The following is a 20663-nucleotide window of genomic DNA, read 5'->3' as shown; positions in this document are numbered from 1 at the left end:
AGGCTGAAGCACGTGACCAACACGTTCGGCTGAGCATTCTCATTTCTGAGCACCTAGAGTGACCAGAGAGCTGTCTTTTATTTAAGAGTCAGCAGAGAAGTCAGGGGTCTGCCCAATTTCCCCTCCAAGGCCAAGGACAATTTCCCCTAAAAGAATACATTTAAAAGGACAATGGGAGAGAAAACCAAGTTTTTCTGAGCACATCCCATGTGTCAGCAGTAAACAAAAGGTTTCAATATAATGGTGTTAAGAGCTAAATACTAAAAATAAGTACATTAAAAAGTAGTTCTCAGGGCACCGGGGTGGCTCAGTTGGTTAAGGGTCTGACTCTTGGTTTCGGTTCAGGTCATGATCTCGCAGTTTCATAAGTTCGAGCCCTGCTTGCTGTGGGCAAAGCGCTATCCTGGAACTCCCAAGTATTTCTATCATGTAATCTGTGACCTGTGGGGCTGGCACCCCAAGGAAAGAAGACCACCACAGACAGGAATAGCTCTGACACCGGCTTGACCCCGACAGCTGTCCATCAGGGGACACACCTGCTGCTGAGGAAAGCGCTGGCAGCAAGTTTGCACTCTGACAGGGCGTGGAGTGCAGCCAGGGAAAGGGCTCATGCTTCTTTCAGCTATTTATTGGGACACAATTTATTTTTAAATCCAAATGACACAGAATGTGGGGAGGAATCACAAGGGGAAGAATTGAAACCGATGGAGTCACTGTCTTCCTACAAGAATGTGGCCAAGTCTCTTAACCAATATTCATCCAGTAGAAGCCAGAAAGAGGCTTATTCTCCAGTTATCTTGGCCTGACCCCACCCAGCCACTCTTTCCAGAACCCCTCCCTTCTGAAGGCATCCCTCTTACGCTGATGCCCCATGACCAACACAAGAGGATGTGAGTAGGACATCCCCAGAATTCTGAGTGAATTCAAAAAGAATCTAAAGGCAATTATAAAAGTTCCTATCTGAGAACCCCAGACGTTCTGTTCTGGAAATGCCTGACTGGCGATTTATATGAAAGTGCATCTGTTGTATTGCACTCTGTAAGAAAAAAAGAAAGAGCTGGAGGGATGGGTCAGCCTGAAGTCCTCAAAAAGGAGGGTAAAGCGCCAGCTCTGTGCAGGGAGAAGGTGCCTTAATCAGCCAACAGGAGGAGTGTGGTGGTTTTGGCAGGTAGAACCGCATAATAAAGCTCACCAGTTGGCTTCCAGGACAGAAACCACAGGCCTTTTATATTAGTTTCCTGTGGCTGCCATAACAAATGGCCACAAACTAGGTGGCTTAACAACGCCTTCTCGCATTCTGGCACAGCTGTAGAGGCTACAAGTCAGAAATCCAAGTGTTAGCAGGGCTGTTTTCCCCCCAGGGGAGGCTCCTGCCTTTCTCTTCCCCTTTCTGATGGTTTTAGGTATTCCCTGGCTTGTAGCTGCGTCCTTCCCATCTGCGTCTGATTCTTCTCTGTCTCTCTGTGTGACCTCTCCTCTTCTTATCAAGACACAAACTTTAGGGGGCGCTTAGGTGGCTCAGTCAGTTAAGCAGCCAACTTAGGCTCAGGTCATGATCTCAGTTTGTGGGTTCGAGCTCCATGTTGGGTCCCAACAGCTCAGAGCCTGGAGCCTGCTTCAGATTGTGTGTCTCCCTGTCTCTCTCTGCCCTTCCCCCACTTGTGTGTGTGCGTGTGTGTGCATGCTCTCTCTCTCTCTCTCTCTCTCTCTCTCTCTCAAAAATAAATAAATAAACTTAAAAACAAAAAGACACAAACTTTGAATTTAGGGCCTATTCTAATCCAGTATGACCTCATTTTAACTTAACTAATCACATCTGGAAAGACTCCTTTTCCCAACAAGGTCATGTCCTGAGGTTTTGGGTGGACAGGAATTTATTTGCCCTGATTCTACATTCACAGACCAACGTTCTGATTTTATTTTCTAGAGCTGACCGCATGGGTCCACCACTTGGTAGTTATGTTTCCTGAAACAAAAATTAAGTACCATTCTGGCTTTATTCCCTAGATGCATTTTACTCCAGATTCTCTGGAGTTTCTCAAATGGAAACTTTTACCCACTGCATATGTTTATTCCCCTGGTGGCATTAACAAGAGCATCTTGAAGACAAGTATGACATGTATCCTAGCACCCAGCTCAGCGCTGGGTACACAGTAGTTGCTCAATGACTTTGTGGAATAAATAAGATATAATAGTTAAGATTTGGGTGGCTCAGTCGGTTAAGCGGCTGACTCTTGATTTCAGCTCAGGATATAATCTCGCAGTTCGTGGGCTCGAGCCCTGCATTGGGCTCTGTGCTCACAGTGTAGAGTCTGCGTCGGATCCTCTGTCTCCCTCTGTCTCCATCTCCCCCATTCATGCTCTCTCTCACTCCCTCAAAAATAAATAAATGTTAAAAAAATAATAACAGTTAACATTTTCCTGAGCACTGTGTTCAAAGGTAACACACACGAATGACCAGGTTTGATTATAACAGCAGCAATTTGACATAAGTATTACTTTCCAAATCATTCTGAAAATAGCGACAGTGAAACTTATAATGCTGAGGGTCTTGCCAAGAGCTCAAGTCTCAAGTCCAGGAGTGACTAACTAGGTTAGTATAGGACAAGTGCTCACAACCTAAGCAAGTCTGCTCACATGGACAGAATTCATTTCTAAAACAGAGGGCCGAAGTCTGAGCCCTTGACCCTGGGGATCCCACAGGGAAACAGCACTCATTAGGCCACCAGAGACCAAGTTCTGTTTAATCTCACTTTCATCTCACCAAAACTACTCACTTTCTGAGGCTGAGTGGGTTAGGAACAGTCTCTGAATTTCCTTCCCCTCAACATTTCTCTGTAGGTTCTCTTCAATTTGCCTTTTTTTTTCCCCACAAGAAAAAATCCTCCTCTTCTCTATGTCTCTTGATTCTTTATACCTCCTCAATCTTGCTCCATTGAATTACCCCCTTTTCTCTCTACCTTCAGTTTCTCCCTCCCTCCGGTCCACAAACATGCTCAAATCTTCCCACCCTAAAAAAACAAAACAAAACAAAACAAAACAAAACAAAACAAAACACAAAACTCTTTCCTTGATTCTGCTCCTCTCTCAAGACGCCATTGCTTTTTCTCTTTTCGTGACAGGAAAGTGTCTGTAGCTGCTATAAAGGCAGGAGGCAGCCCAGTCTGAGACATCATCTGTGTGGTGGGAGAAGGGACCTGGCAAAAGGAGCCCAGAGAGGGAACACCCAGAGGGCAAGGACATTCATTTACCCCCTACCTTCTCACTCCACCCATCTTTGGCTTTGACCCTGACCTCTTTTTATACTCTTCCTCAGCGTGTGGAGGGCATCCTACAAGGTAACATTTACCACCCACTCACTCCTTTAGAGTCTGACCTCTGCCCACACCAATCTTTCATTGGTGTCATTAGTAGTCTCATAAACATCACCACAGGCTCATTGGAACCATTATGCTGCACTGCTTCTCCAAGTAATTCATGGTTTGGTAGGGAAGAGACACTGCATTGGTTGGGAGTTCACATCATTGCAAGTCATAGAGTATTCAATTGAACAGTGTCTTCACTATAATAACATTTATTATCTACTCAACAAGTCCAGAGGTAGACTGTTTAGGGTTTGCTTACCAGTTCAGCAATGTCATCAAGGACCCAGGCACTTTCAAGCCTCTTCAATATATTGATATTTTGTTCTCATGCTTGTTTGCTACTAGTCACAAGATAGCTGCAGTTGCTCCGAATATAATCCTCTCATACTGTATTCAAAAGCAGGAGGCAGCAAGGAAGGAAGTTAGCAGAAAAAGAACGTTCCTTTCACCAGGAAGAAAAACATCTTAATTATCCAGAACTAAGACATGGCTACTGGTCTCAGCTTCACTTTTTGCTCTGGTTTCTGAAACATGACCATTTGTCCTTCAGACAAACTGAAAAGGTCTTCTGTGTATCCACTACATCTTTTGTGTACCTTGATTACAGAACTTAATGCTTTCACATCTTTGTTGAAGTGCCTTTCTTCTTCAATAAACCTCACTTTCCACCCCCAGGTTCCAATACCTCATACGTACTTATCTCATATATTTTTCAATGAAGGAGGGAAGGAAGGAAGGAAGGAAGGAAGGAAGGAAGGAAGGAAGGAAGAAAAACTCTACCCAAGTCCTGGTCTTTTCCTTTTCTGCCCAGACTTTTTCTACTGGTGATGTCAGCCACAGTGTCAGCCCTGATATGTCTCCCAGGCAGGAGTCTTGCATTTTCAACTCCTGCTGGGACTGGGAATCTCAATGTCAACCACATAAGATGGAACTTGGCATTTTCCACCAAAAATAAATTTTCTGAAATGGGGATAATATTTTTGGAAATATGTCAGTTGCTTTTCTCTATTACAATCCTGTGTGCAGTTTCTGAGCATCCGTTTGCCTCCGGGGAGGTTAGGATTGTTGTAGCAGGAATGTAAAGAGGAAGATAATATTCCATTTTCCCCGTCCAGAGTGGGCTTTCAAAAACAATTGTTTATTATGGAAAATTCCAAACATCTGCAAAAGTAAGCAGAAGAGTATAATGATTCTTTGTGTACTCATCACTCAGTATCAACAGTTATCAACCCAAGATCAATCATGTTTCAACTATATCCCACCTACAGCCCCCCAAATCATTAAATATCCAACCAGTATTCAAATTGTCCTGATTGCCCTTAATTGTTTTACAGTTTGGCTGATGATCCAATTAAGATCCACATATTGCAATTTGTTCATAAGTTTCCCATTTAAAAAAAAAAATCTATTGGTTCCCTCTCCTCACATTTTTTCCCCTTGTAGTTTATTTGTTGAAGAAACCTAAAGTCTCTGGTTTTACTGGTCATACCTTGAAGGGGTGATTTAACATGCTCCTGGGTCTTCTGTATTCCTCCAAGCTTGTGGTTAAATTTGGGGCTTATTCAGATTCAGACTGGACTTTCTGGCAAAGAGGCATACTCTGCTAGTGATGTGAGCAGGTGTTGGTGATCACCACCTAGAGCAATTAATTAGGTGTTGCAAAATTATGACATTCTTGTACTCCTTCTTCATTTATTAGCTACATTACTTCTTTAAAGAAAAATGTCCCCTCATCAATTATTTGCTTATCATTAGGTACAACTTGATTAGGAAAGGCTGGATAAATGAACTCTCTCCTGGTTCCTTTTAGCAGGACATTTTATTCCAATGTCACAATATGGGTGCAAGGTGTACCTGCTTTTCATGGAATGATCATTGTTTCTAGATCTTTTCAGTGGACAGAATTCAGAAATAGATTCTACAAAGGGATGCCTGGGTGGCCCTGTCGGTTAAGTGACTGACTTTGGCTCAGGTCATGATCTCAAGGTTTTGTGAGTTCAAGCCTCACATCAGGCTTTGTGATGACAGTGCAGAACCTGCTTGGGATTCTCTCCTTCTCCCTCTCTCTCTGCCCCTCCCCCACTCTCACTCTCTCAAAATACATAAACTTAAAAAAAAAGAAATAGATTCTAAAAAGATAAAACATACAACGAATTCATATTTATACTGTAAAATTAAATTCAGGAGCGCACTGGGGAGCCTGGGTGGCTTATTTGGTTAAGTGTCTGACTCTAACTCAGGTCATGATCTCATGGTTCATGAGTTTGAGCCCCACATTGGGCTCTGCACTGACAGCATGGAGACTGCTTGGGACTCTCTGTCTCCCCCTCTCTCTGCTCCTCCTTCACTCACTCTCCCTCTCTCTCAAAATGAATAAGTAAACTTAAAAAAAAATTAAAAAATATTCAGCAGCACATTTTTTTTTTTACTTAACATTGTTTTGTATTCTTACATCTGTATCTCTTTCCTCCCCTCCCCCCAATGATACCACTATAATTACTGGTTTGCTTCATCTTGTAATCCACATATAACAATCTCAAAATAATACCAGCACCATTGTCAACAATATGATTACTGAAAACAGGTTGCGTTTGTGTTTTTTGTGGTTTTGGTTGGGGGGGGGTACTTCTCTCTGTCTCACTATGGATGCACAGTCAAATTACTCTGAATTAAAGCCCCTTGAAATACCTGACTTTTGTGCATTATGCGGCCAACTCAACACACTGTTAGATCCATTTGTTTAGCTGCTTTCAATTTTTAGGAATTTTTTTCCTTTGTAAATTTAACTTTTTTATAATTGTACAAAATAGTTAACTTGTTTCAAAATCAAATCTACCAGACAAGGTACAGTCTGAGAAGTCTCGCCTTCTATACCTATTTTCTCAACCCTATGCTACCCTTTTTTTCCCTATGGGTAACATTTCTCCCCCTTCTCTATGGTTTATTTTTCCATTTTTAATAATAAAAGTTTATATATACCTATATATGTGTATGCATGTATATATATTCATATTCCTCCCCTTTATCACCGAAATGGTATATTAACAGTTCTTCACTTATACTTTCCACTGATCAATATAATCCAAAAATAACAATGCAGTACTAGTGTATGGAAATATTTACTGTTCCTTTCACTTTCCGTGAAATACCTCTCCATTTTGAAAATGTGAGTAATTCAACCAGACCCCTATTGATGGACAGTTGGTTTGTTGCCAATCTCTTGTTAATCGGTGGTGCAAGAGCAGCCTCCCTTGTGCATGTATCTTTTCCTATTTTTGCTACACTGTCTTTGGGATAGACACCTAAAAGTGGGAAATTCAGGTCAGTGCATAAATGCATATGTAATTATGCTAGATATTGCCAAATTTCCCTCCATAGGAATTATGCCATTTTGCACTCCCACTAGCAGTGTATAAGAATTCCCATTTTCCCACAGCTTGGCCAATAGGATATATTGTCAGAGGGGTGCCTGGGTAGCTCAGTCAGTTAAGCGTTGGACTTTGACTCAGGTCATGATCTCGCTGTTCATTGGTTCTAGCCCCACAACAGGCTCTGTGCTGACAGCTCAGAGCCTGAAGCCTGCTTCCGACTCTGTGTCTCCCTCTCTCTGCCTCTCCCCCACTCACACACTCTGTCTCTCAAAAATGAATAAAGGTTAAAAAAATTTTTTAATAAAAAAATATGTTGTCAGACATTTTGGCTTTTGTCAATCTGCTGTGTGAGAGACGTGGTATCCCGATGAGTTTTAATCGCAGGCGAGGTTGAGAAGACGATTAAAGACCATTTGGATTTCATTTTCTGTGACTTGTCTATTCATTTCTCTAGTCTGTGTTTCTATAGATTTGTGGTCTTTTTCTTCTTTAATTTAGAAACTATTTATATATTAAGAAAAAATTCTTTTGTCTGTAATTTTTCCCCAGGCTGTTATACTTTGCTTATGGTATTTTTTGCCATGCAAACTTTTTTTTTTTTTGGTAGTCACATTTGTTAATCTCTTTTCTCATTGCTTCTGGACTTAAAGCCTTAGGGAAGTCTGCACACATTACACAAGAATTCGCCTATGTTTTCTTCTAGCAGTGGTAGAGTTCAATTTTTCACACTGAAGTCTCTGATCCACTTGGAATTCATATGTACCATGTGAAGAATGAATCTTATTTTATCTTTTTCCACATGGCTATCCTTATCCTAAAACCACCTATTAAAATGCCTGTCTTTCCCCCACTGATTTGAAATGTTCCTTTATTAGATGCTAAGTTTCCATATGCAATTGGATCTTTCTCTAGATTTTCTAGTCTGTTCCTTGGTCTGTGTGTCTATTTATTTCCCAATACCACACTGATTTATTTATGGGGATTTTATAGCATTTTCCTGTTTTCCCCACCCCCATTGTTCTTTTTCAGGGGCTTCCTGGCTATCCTTGCATTTTTTGTTCTTTTAAGTAAACAAACCATTCTTTCTATAATTTATATGATGATACACTTTATAATCAACTTTACTTCCATGAGATCATCATGACCTCTGACAATCCAGCCAATTCCATCATCCTGTATCTTAGATGCCTCTTGGAGACAAGGCAGTAGGGAGTGGAAGGTGGAAACGGAGCATTTGCTCAAGAAATCAAATCATCCACAAGGGACTGACATGCTATTCTTTGGCAATCTTAAAGCGCAGGCATACTTTCCTGTTACCCAGAAGGCAATGTCTCAAGTGAAAATTCAAATTGGTTATGGAGAAATAACGAAGATATATTTTGTTTACATATCAGCACAGGCTTGTGATACATATGCTGCTCAGGAGGGTGATGCTGCTCTTCTTTCTCTTGACTTTCTTATTTCTCTCTTTTTTTTTTTTTTACTTTAGGGAGGAGGGAAGGGCAGAGAGAGAGAATCTTAAGCAGGCTTCATGCTCTGTGAGGAACCTGACACAAGGCTCAATCCCATGACCCTGGGATCATGCCCTGAGTTGAAATGGTGTCCCTTCTTGGTTCTCTCACCAGCATAATCATTCACATCTGGATGGACACCTCAGGCTGATCTGTGTGCCTCTCCTCACACTCCCCAACCGATTGGCCACCAAGACCTATAGTTTCTGCCTTCACAAAGTTTCACAAATATTTTCCAGGATAATAGATCAGCAGGACCTCAAGGCTCTTCAACATGTTGTCCCACTGGCACCCAGATGTAATTTTCAAAAGAAACACATTCTTTCCAGGGCAACTCCATGTATACACATACATGTGTTCTTCTAACCAACTTTAACGAACAAAGTACACCAAACTCCTATCATGTTCACTAAGCAGCATAAATGTTGATGTTGTTCCTTGTATGATTTAAAAAAAAAATTTTTTTAACGTTTATTTATTTTTGAGACAGAGAGAGACAGAGCATGAATGGGGTAGGGGCAGAGAGAGGGAGACAGAATCCGAAACAGGCTCCAGGCTCTGAGCTGTCAGCACAGAGCCCGACGCGGGGCTCGAACTCACGGACTGTGAGATCATGACCTGAGCCGAAGTCGGCTGCTTAACCGACTGAGCCACCCAGGCGCCCCCCTTGTATGATTTTAAAACGTCTCCAGACTGGGGCCAGTCACAATTAAAAATCCATTTTCTGTGGGCTGTGGATAGATCTCCCTTTAATAAATATCTGTACACACATTCAGATTAAAAATTAGTGTGTTTTATCAAGGAACATTTTTAGAATCTAAAAATACTATCAGATTCCACTCTTAGATGTATAGAAAGAGTAATAAGCACACTTATCCACCAAAAGACATGTATAAGAATGTTCATAGCAGCTTTAGCCAGAACTCCAAAGTGCAAACAACCCAAATGTCCATCAGCAAGAGAACGCACAAATCAATTGGGAGGGTTTTCCTTCAATAGAACGTTACACAGCAATAAAGAGATCGGACTACTGCTGAATGCATCAATAGAGGACTTACAGATGTGAGCATAGGGGCAAAGGAGCAGACAACATAACAAGAGTACATATTACATAGTTCATAGTTCATTATATAGTCTGTATATATGAAGTTCAAGACTAGTAAAATGAACTTATGATGATAAAATTGGAATAATCGTTCTGACAGGGAGTATAGTCTGGGAAGTGGCTCTGGGAAGTGAAAACTTTGGGGGTAGAGGGAGGTTGGAGATGTCTATATCTACATCTGGGTGGTGGTTATCTGAGTGTATAGCTATGCAAAATTTCACTGAGTTGTATATTTAACATTTATATCCTTTCCTTGATGTAGGTTATACTTTAATAAAAAAATAATAAATCTTAGAGAAACTCCCCTCCCATATCCCCAAAGATAGCAGACTTCTCTAAAATCCCTTGGTCCTCAAATATCTGGTACAAGAAAAACCATGTTCTTGCACACTACCAGGAGTCACAAATCCAAGTGTATGCTATGTAATTGGTGCTCCCTGGAGCACAAAATAGATGCACAGTTTACATTCCAGTCAAAATGGAATTTCTCAGCCTTTGATTTCCCATTTTCTCCAATCACCATATGAGTGAGTGAAACCTGGCTCAATTTATGAATCAGGAACATGATAAAGTGAGGTTGGAACTCCCATACAGGACAGTAGAAGTCCTCATTGCAAGCACAGAGCTTGCTTTAGAGGCCATTGTAAATTCCTTGAGGGTGGGGGATCGTTACCCTCTCCATTGTCTTGTCCTTTGAGCCTTTAGTACTGTGCCTTTTACTGAACAGAGCAGAAGATCAGAATAAATTAAATGGATGGATGGATGGAACCTTATATCCTCGGTACAACAGTTTAATTATCATTCCTAAATGCATGTTTTCTTTGTGGTAAGTCCTCCTCAAGGCTACATGATTATAACAAGCCTCCTTCATCTCTTCCCCTTCAATTCTATTGTGTCTTTGATGAAATATAATTATATCTAACTGGTATTTTTCTCAGTGTTCTTCCTTGTTGAAATACATCCTGTTCTCATGATTTGTGTCCCATGGTGAAATTTCCAGTGATAAGAGCTGGCATATAATCTTACATTTTCTTTCCATGGGAATTGGCAACATTAACAATTAGAGTCAAGTTAGTTTAAAATACACAAAATATGTGAATACTGGGATTTCTCACCAAAGGCTTAATGTAAAAATCAAACTGTTAAGCACTTCCACCAGAGAAAAGTAACTTTCTCATTAAAAGCCAGCCCTGCCAGCCTGGGACAAGGGCAAGTCAAGGCCCCTCCACCCAGAGAAGGGGTGTGGAATAACTGGGATTTCTTTCTAGATTGGTGAAGCTCACCTGGGGCTGTAGAAAGGAATTGTTTGGCCCAAGGCTACTGCTGTGTCTCTAGAGTTTGGTAGAACAGGAGTGTTTATGAAGACACCCTTCTGTTCCCACTTAAATGCTGCTGATGTCCTTAGGCTACAGGCTGAGGAAGAAAGAAGATCCATGGGTGCCTTCTCGTTGCCACTTTTTAGAACATCTAATACATTCTTTTCACTTTCTCCTACGCCCATCCTTAACTCTCCAGAGAACTGGACTCCTACTGTATGTTGGATTAGACCCAGAACTTAACCGCAGCACATGGACATTTGGAGCAGGAGAATTCTTTGTTGCAGGGCTCTCCTGTGTTCAGTAGGGTATTTAGTAGCATCCCTGACCTCCACCCATTGAATGTCAGGAGCACCCCTCTTCCCAGTGTGACAACCAAAATGTCTTCAAACACTGCCAAGTGTCCAATGGAAGACAGAATGTCCCCTGGTTAAGAACCACTGAATTAAACTAATCAGATATGACAGTCAGTACTCAAAACCCAAGGACCCAGCTCCCACTTGTCTCTACCCCATACAACCTCCAACACTCCCCTACTGATAAGCAGCTGAGAAGGGAACAGTAATATATTAACTCCATGACTCTATGATAACCGCTGGGTGCAGTGTGTGTAGAAGCTATCAGATATAAGAAAGGAAGGTAACAAAATGCAAATTTTATGCTAATATTTTGGTGTCCAGGACATCTTCTGCCTGGAGGCAGGCCACAGAGAACTCACAAAGGATTGCAGAGTTGGTGAGATCAAGGAGTATGTTTAACAAAACCTTCTGAATCAAATCAAAGAGTTGTAACATCTCCTTTGTGGTTACTGTTTTATAGAAAGAAAGAGGAACCTGGAAGTTCCCTAGTTAAATGTTTTCTGTGATTCAATTCTTGGATCTCAAAGACTACCCGGTGTTTCTGCAGTGCCTGCACAGCCAAAGAACCATAGTGGGGTGTGGTAGCAGTGAGCAAGGCACATGCGGGCTGGAAGATGGTCCCTAGTCCTATATTGATTGCACACTTCTTTGGCCCATTATGACATACTTTCACTACTGCTTTTTGTCTGTGAGTCTCATCTTGCCACACTGCCTGCGTGGTGACTTGATTTTGTCTGACACCATATCCTTTCTCTTCTCACAAAGGATCCTACCTAAGTTCCTTAGCTACAGAGGGAACACAGAATCCACGTTGAGTCCATCAGAATACTTCATCTCTGGCCACAGTGACCAGTGACCAAAATTCTTTTTTGAGATTTTTTTTTTTTAGTCATTGCATGAATTTTTTATTGATTGGATTTCTTTTGTCTCTTTAAAAAAAATTTTTTTTTTAAATTTACATCCAAATTAGTTAGCATATAGGGCAACAATGATTTCAGGAGTAGATTCCTTAGTGCCCCTTACCCATTTAGCCCATCCCCCCTCCTACCACCCTTCCAGTAACCCTCAGTTTGTTCTCCATATTTAAGAGTCTCTTATGTTTTGTCCCCCTCACTGTTTTTATATTATTTTTGTTTCCTTTCCCTTATATTCACCTGTTTTGTCTCTTAAAGACTTCATATGAATGAAGTCATATGATTTTTGTCTTTCTCTGACTAATTTCACTTAGCATAATACCAACCAGTTCCATCCACGTGGTTGCAAATGACAAGATTTCATTCTTTTTGATTGCCAAGTAATACTCCATTGTATGTATATGTGTGTGTGTGTGTGTGTATATATATATATATATATATATATATATACACACACACACCACATCTTCTTTATCCATTCATCCATCGATAGACATTTGGACTCTTTCCATACTTTGGCTATTGTTGATAGTGCTGCTATAAACATTGGGGTGCATGTGTCCCTTTGAAACAACACACCTGTATCCCGTGGATAAACGCCTAGTAGTGCAATTGCTGGGTCGTAGGGTAGTTCTATTTTTAGTTTTCTGAGGAACCTCCATATTGTTTTCCAGAGTGGCTGCACCAACTTGCATTCCCACCTTTTATTTTTTTTTCCATTGAGGCATTTTATTTTCACATACGTACCACATCCCTAGAAAAAAGAATCCCAGGATTTTCCCTCCTGTGCATTCTTGTCTCACCTCCCGACGGTCCATGATCCCTTCTAAGGCCACTAGCACAATGAAACCAAACCAGTGGGATGGGAGCAGATCACTCTGCCACCTCGCTAGATTTTGAGCCATATATCAAATCTGGGGCCACCACTCCATACCTGTTTAACCTGTGTGTGAGATTCCCTAGCCCTGCAATCATCCCCAATGACTTCCCTAGCCCTGCGATCATCAATGATTTCAAATTTGCCAATGTAACCATGTTTCATCATCACAGCTAGAAACTTGACGATGACCTTGGAGTATGGCCCAATAACAACCTGGCATTTGCCTTTCTTCAGCACTGTCAATGCTCTTGAGAGCATCCACCATTCATGAGCCCCATTATGGCAACATAGAAAAAGGGAGGAAAGAGCTTTTTTGACATTTTCAAAGTTGAGAGAAAAGCTCCCTTACCTCTGTGGTCAGGGACTAGGTGAAAGGCTTATGTGCTGCTGGATGTACCAGGTGCCATGTGGAGAAACCCATCTACACCAGGGCATACTAAAACACTACCCAGAGGAAGGAATCCCTGGTGACTTTGAGTCCCTAGTTCTGGTCTTCATGGTGCTCAGAGTCCTGGTTCCCAGCCTTCCTGAGCCTGTACATTTACATCCTCATTTGACTGTATAAACTCCCCTAGAATGACTCCATTAAGTGCCCCTCCAGCTTTTTATTCTAAGCAAATGTGATTTGGAGCTTTGTCCATTGTAACAAGAAAGTGCTGGCAATAACAGACTGTAATCTTCATCAAAGACAGGACTCTATCTTACCATTTTTGTGTATTACACACAAATGATGACCCCAAAACCAGTTTTCAAAAGATTCTTTTTGATTCATTCTGAATACTGAAGTCTGAATAGCAGCAATGCTTAAATAGGGTCTTCACATTGCTGGATAAGCCAGACATTTTCCTGCTTTACTCTCTGTAAACCTACATGCCTTTGTCATGACCGAGAGGGACTGTGCTGACATAAACAATGTTCACATTTAAGGACGACCTGTCTGTGACATGATTCCCCACTCATCTCCAAGGTGATTTGGCTGGTATCCCTGGGACATGGTGTCTTTCCTCCTTCATGAGTGTCACTTATGAGGCTGTTTAGTCTAAGAGGATAATCTTCTAAGCATGGAAGATTGATTGTTCTATCATGGTTATATTTGTCTAGAGCAACTTGCTAGAGCCTATATTCAATGGATAGTATTATCTTTTTAACACCTATATTGGTATTTAATCAGCAGTGCATAAATATATATTTAATATTATTATGTATATATAATATATATATATAAACATATATATAATTATGTCAGTAGATGGGATATGGAAATTGAGAATTCATTCCATGACCCTCAAATTCCAATTATTTGAATGTTTGTTATATCACTCCTGGGGGTCAACAAATATGGGAATTGTGGGAGGAGGTCTCTCTGGTCTGATCTCCTCATCTCTTGAAAGCCTACTGATGTGGCTCCTCCAGGCAGACCCTTTCCTCCAATGTTGTAAGCTCTACTTCTAGATCTGTAGGGACAAACATCTCAATGTTCTCAGTCTCATTCTCAGTGGTCAGTTGGGTCCTCTGCATATTTCCAAAATCCACAACTCACAAAAAATAAAAAATATATTAATCATGAGGAGGAAGAACAACCACAGTTTTTGCTTCTGTGAGCTGCCATCTTTGTTTTTCTGACATGCACGTCTTACTTTCTTCTTGCTCAATGCAAAGGGCAAGCAATTCTAATGTCTGTGTCTCTGAACTAGAATCAAATGATAAATTGTTGTCAACAGCTGCAAGGAAAAAAAGTAACACCTTGAGTGCCCATATTATCATGCCTTTTTACTCCTTTAATAAACCAAAGTACAATTGCTGTCATTTGGAAAAAGATGGGTGTGTTTTAAGAAGCACCCAAGAACTCACCCAAACTTCTACTGTTTAAAACCTGATCAAGGGGCACCTGGGTGCCTCAGTTAAGTGTCCAACTCTTGATTTCAACTCGGGTCACGATCTCACAGTTCATGGGATTGAACCCTGTTTCAGGTTCCATGCTTATCTTTTTCTCTCTGCCCCTCCATTGCTCTCTGTCTCTCTCTCTCTCAAAATAAAAAATCAATAAACTTAAAAAAAAAAACCTGATTGAGAATTTAGTTCATTCTGACTTTTGGCTCAAAAAGACATTCCTGTAGTTTTGAGAGGGAAACAGCTTGCCACGTGGATAAGATGACTGTTCCATAAGATGGGGGATTGGATAAGAGCCAATGAGGAATGCATAGAGACAGAAGGAGAATAAAAGAAAAAAAAATAAGAAAGAAGAGTGAAGGTAAAGGGAGTAGATGAAATATCATCAAAACACAGAAGATTTCTGTTTCAAAGAAATATTCATCTTCTCTCCTCCATAAAGTTCCCATTAAAGAGTTTTAAAAACTGCAATCTCATAAATTTTCATAATCATGAAGTTTAGAAGCTCCACAGCCCAGCATGGCTACTATCAAGACCCAAACAAACAGAAAATAACAAATGGTGAGGATGCAGAGAAAGTAGAACCTTTGTGCACTGCAAGTGGGAATGTAAAATGGCACAACAACTATGGAAAACAGCATGATGTTTCTTCAAAAAAATAAAAAATAAAAAGTAGAATTACCATATGATCCAGGATTTCCACTTCTGGGTATATGCCCAAAATAATTGAAAGCTGAGATTCAAAGAGATATTTGTACACCCATGTTCACAGCAACATTATTCACAAAAGGTGGAAGCAACTCAAGTGGCCATCAATAGATGAATGGGTAAACAAAATGACACACACACACACACACACACACACACACACTGGAATATCACACAGCCTTAAAAAGGAAGGAAATTCTGACACATGTTACAACATAGATGAGCCCTGAGAACACTGTGTTAAGTGAAATAAGCTAGTCATGAAGACAAATACAAATATAGGAGTATGCTTCCACCTATGTAAAGTCCCTAGAATAATCAGATTCAGAGACAGAAAGTAGAATGCTTGGTTGCCAGGGGCTGGGAGGAGGGGACAATGGGGGTTATTGTTTAATGGGTATAGAATTTCAGTTTTGCAAGATTAAAAGAGTTCTGGGGATGGATGGTGGCGATGGTTGCATAACAATGTCAATGTACTTAACACTACCAAACTGTATGCTTGGTACATACATGGGGGACCATATATGGGGGGGGGGTGCTGTGTGGCTCAGTTGGTTAAGCATCCAACTTCAGCTCAGGTCATAATCTCATGGTTCGTGAGTTCAAGCCCCATATTGGGCTCTGTGCTGACAGCTCGGAGACTGGAGCCTGCTTCAGATTCGGTGTCTCTGGTCCTTCCCTGCTCATGCTCTCTCTCTCTCTCTCTCTCACTGTCTCTCAAAAATAATAAAAATAAACATTAAAAAAAAAAGCCCATAGCCCAAGAGTCACATTTTTCTCCTGGAGTCCAACATCCCACCCTGCTGATCTCCATGCATCGCTGTGGAATGCGGTGGGTAACCTGGGACCTTGTTGGAAATGTGTACATTCGGTCCCACCTCAGACCTCCTGAATCAGAAACTCTGGGCTCTGGAATTACAGTTTTATCAATCCTACCAGGTTATTCAAATGCCCCTCAAGTCTAAAAACCACTGCACTAAGGTAATTGACGTGGAGACAGAAGAGATATGTTTTGAAGACAGAGAAAATATGACTTTGTGGGGGATTGGATACAGAGTGGAGAGAGAGAGGTATCAGTAGGTAAAGGTTGAATGGATACCTGTTGGATGAATGGATGTTTTCTTAAAACTGTTCTGCTCTTGGGGCTCCTGGGTGGCTCAGTCAGTTAAGTTTCTGATTTTGGCCTCAGGTCATGATCTGGTGGTTGGTGAGTTCAAGCCCCACATTGGGCTCTGGGCTCTGGGCTGACAGCTCAGAGCCTGGATCCTGCTTTGGATTCTGTGTCTCCCTCTCTCTGCCCAATCTATTTCTTTGTCTCTGTCTCTCTGTCTCTCTCTCAAAAATAAATATTAAAAAAAAAAAAAAAACTGTTCTGCTCTTAATTTTATTTTGTTTTACTAGAGTGAGAAAGAAAAAATAAAAGCATGCTTTCTTAAAGCATTGGGTTGGAGAACAGGAAATAGGCCAGAATGGTTGACCTATAATCTTTAGAAATCCACGCAAGGTAGGTTTTACCCAAATGTGTACTTAACTGTACACATGGCAATTATGTAGCAGGTGAATGGTAGAGTCATAAAGCTTACCAGCTGGCCTGGTAAAGACACACACAAAACACACACACACACACACACACACACACAGAGTTGCAAGCATACCCTTCTACTTCCTTTTTGTACTGATGTCAGGGGGGGAATGATGTGGAACATGGCTCAACCCTGAGGGATATTCTGGGACAGGAGACTTTCAGTTTTAAAGCTGGGACAGTCCTGGGCAAATCAGATGGTTGGTCACCCTAGTTATAACACAGACTCATAGATTTTTCAAATTTAAAGGATTTAGAGTTTGGGGCACCTGGGTGGCTCAGTCGGTTGGGCGTCCGACTTCGGCTCAGGTCATGATCTCACAGTTCATGGGTTCGAGCCCTGTGTCGGGCTCTGTGCTGACAGCTCAGAGCCTGGAGCCTGTTTCGGATTCTGTGACTCCCTCTCTCTCTGTCCCTCCCCTGTTCACACTCTGTCTCTGTCTCAAGAATAAATAAGCATTAAAAAAATTTTTTTTAATAAATAAATAAATAAATAAATAAATAAATAAATAAATAAAGGATTCAGAGTTTGACACTCTGGCTACAGAGTGGAATTACCTGGAGAGCTTAAAAAATATATGATTGCTGGGCTTCACGATAGACCAATTAAAATCAGCATCTCAAGGGTGTCTGGATGGCTCAGTGGAGCATGAGACTCTCCATCTAGGGGTTGTGAGTTCAAGCCCACGTTGGGTGTAGAGAATCCTTAAAAAATAAAATCTTTGGGGCATCTGGGTGGCTCAGTTGGTTGAGCAACCGACATTGGCTCAGGTCATGATCTCACAGTTTGTGAGTTCAAGCCCCACATCGGGCTTTCTGCTTTCAGTGCAGAGCCCACTTCAGATCTTCCACTCCCCTCTCTCTCTGTCCCTGCCCTGCTGACGCTCGCACTCTCAAAAATAAATTAAAACATTTAAAAATTTTTTCAATAAATAAATAAATGAATAAATAATTTAAGAAATAAAATCGGTATCTCTGGGTGCAATACCCAGGCATCAATATTTTTTAAAAGTTCCCCAAGGGAACAATGAGGACTGATCTAATCCAGCTTTTTTACTGCCAGATGAGGAAACTAACGCCAGTAAAAGTTATTTATCCAAGGTCACTCAATTAATTAGGGGCGAAACTCAGGGTTCCTGACTCTGAGGCTAGTGTTCTTCCCACACACCACCATCCTTTTATAGATAATTAAAGATTAATTACTTGCAACCAAGCCCCTGCCCAACCATGCTAATTAGGACAACACACATACCACCTGTCTGGCCCTCAATAAAACAGACCTTTGAGCTTCCAGCTGGGCGCACTCACGGTTGAAATCCAAGACTCTTTTCCTGCTCCCTTCCAACTGTCTTCTCTACCACCTGCTCTGTTCCTAAGTCCCTCTGACTCCTGAGGGATTCAAATTCAGCCCGGATTCCTTCCCCGGGGATCCCCGTTCCTCCTGTTTACAGATTTGGCCTCAACCATTTGACCACAGCACGCTCTCACTTCCGCTTCCGGCAGATGTGGTGGGCACACAGGATCGCTCACCTGGAAGCAGAAGCCCAGCCTGGCAGCGGCCTGCCTGACCAGCGTCCCACCAGGAGAGGCTAACGCGGAGTTCCCTTAATTACAGAACTTCTTTTGTAGAACAAGCTAGAGCCACAGCAGGCTGTGATGCAAACCCTCCTAGGCCGGGAAAGCCAGGCCGCCTGACTACTTGCTGTCTAGCACGAAACCAGCGCCCCTGCTGAAGATGAGTTCAGGATGAAATAAAATGCCTCGCAAAGGTTAAGGTCAGAAACCCAAGCCTCAGGCCTGGCCAGTCTGACCAGGAACGGCTGGACGGTTCCCCTGGCCAGGAAAAAGTGCTGAAAAAAAGGTGGTGGTGACATGACTATGGTGAAGGAAAACGGCATCTTGCCAACAGGACACAGTAAAGTCTCAGAAAAGGAACGAGTGGAGAATGAAATTACAAGTGTTGAAGTAAGTTTCTAGGTTCAAGATGGAGCTGCTCCCGCCAGGGAGCCACAGCCCCAAGAGGAGACCTAGATGACTTTGGGGTCCCTGCAAATCCTCTGCTTGACCCCAGTCAGCCCTGCCCGCCCCCTTACCCCAAACAAGATATTTCCTTTTGTCTCCTCCTTGGTCTTCTTTCTTTACCCTGTAAAGACTTCCTGCCTTTTGTTCTGACCACTTGGTAAAGTGTGGAGGTTTGTGTCGCCCATACTGTCTTCTCTAATCCTCTTTGCAACAGAACAGGAGCAGTCCCCCTCCCTCCCTACAGGTGGCAGTCCTCCCGGGGATACGGGACCCTGGGGTCTCCTGGAGCTGGGCACCCCCCCTCAGCCCTCCTCCTTGCCTGATGGTTTCTTGTGGTTTGTCCCACTGTCATCAAGTGTTTCCTCCTGGTCCTTGTGGCGGCTTAACTTGGAGGACAATGCCAGTCCGTGGTCTGTGGCAGTAAACCTGGCTTCTCTTCAAAACCATGTGGGCCGCATTCTAGACTCACGGATCCAGAATTCCTGGGGAAAGCATCCAGGAATGTGTGTTTCTCAGAAGTTCCCCCAAATGATTGGGAAAGCACAGACAGATTTGGGAACCCCTGCCGTGTGTGGTAAGCGTAGCGGTGGTTTCTCCATGCAAGCCGTCCTTCCCACAGTGACCGCCAACGTTCCCGGCGGTGGGCGCTCCCAGCTTTCCCAAGCCTGGTTCCCGCGCAGTGGCGGGCATCAACTCCTTCCAGGCCTGGAGTCTGCGGCTACTGCAGGGGGCTTGCCCCAACTTGCTGGGAGCTGAGGATGCGTGGAGCTGTTAGACCAACACCCATTGCCTTCTGATGCGTAGTTTTGGATTTGGGCAGCCTGTGTTTATTTTAGTTTATTTTTTTAATTTAAAATTTAAGGAACGAATAGTCTCTAAAGCATACAACCTTTAAAAACGGAGACTGTTGACCTAAGACTGCAGTATGATCTACAGTCCACCAGGGGGCCCCCAAGTCCTGTACCGCATGTCCATCGTCGCAAGTCCTTTCTCTGGGTCCTATTCGCTGTTAACACCAATGCTGGAGAAATGCAAAGCCTTTCCAGGAGCCCCTTGGCTCAAGGCTGGGTCTCAGGAAATAATTTAACATGTATTTAATAAGCCATGAACTTCAAATCTCTGAGAGCGATGCCTATTGGGAGGACGTCACACACAAGAGAGCAGTGGAAGGAAAGCGGTCAACCCTTTTGTATTAAAGTGCTCTCTCTCCAGGCCTTTTGAGTTAATACGTTTCAAACCCAAAGAATTCTCTCTCTCTCTCTCTCAATAAATAAATAATAAATAAATAAGTTTTTAAAAAAGCTGATCAGTGGTGCTTGGCTGGCTCAGTTGGTAAAGCATGATGCAACGCTTGATCTCAAGGTTGCAAGTTGTAGAGATTACTTAAAGAAATAAAATTTTTTTTAATATATTTTATTTTTAAATTTTTTAAAAATGTTTACTTATTTTTGAGAGAGAGAGAGAGAGAGCGTGAGCAGGGAAGGAACAGAAAGAGAGGGAGACACAGAATCTGAAGCAGGCTTCAGACTCTGAGCTGTCAACACAGAGCCGGACACGGGGCTCGAACTCACGAACTGTGAGATCATGACCTGAGCCGAAGTCTGATGCTTAACCATCTGAGCCACCCAGATACCATTAAA

At 42.2% G+C, this 20663-nt stretch overlaps 1 long non-coding RNA gene across 1 annotated transcript; it reads right to left on the bottom strand.

Annotated features, from left to right (window-relative positions):
- Positions 1-3593: 3593 nt before the first annotated feature.
- LOC122216897 lies at positions 3594-18464 on the bottom strand. Its single transcript, XR_006201175.1, has 3 exons — positions 18282-18464; positions 4855-5001; positions 3594-4526 (listed from the first exon to the last, which is right to left on the bottom strand). It is a non-coding gene; the product is annotated as an uncharacterized LOC122216897 (long non-coding RNA).
- Between the last annotated feature and the right edge of the window lie 2199 nt (positions 18465-20663).

The sequence above is a fragment of the Panthera leo genome, chromosome B1 (genome assembly GCF_018350215.1).
Source record: "Panthera leo isolate Ple1 chromosome B1, P.leo_Ple1_pat1.1, whole genome shotgun sequence".
NCBI lineage: Eukaryota > Metazoa > Chordata > Mammalia > Carnivora > Felidae > Panthera > Panthera leo.
The sequence above is the reverse complement of the archived record's forward strand: the minus strand, read 5'-3'. Positions and strand labels throughout refer to the sequence as shown.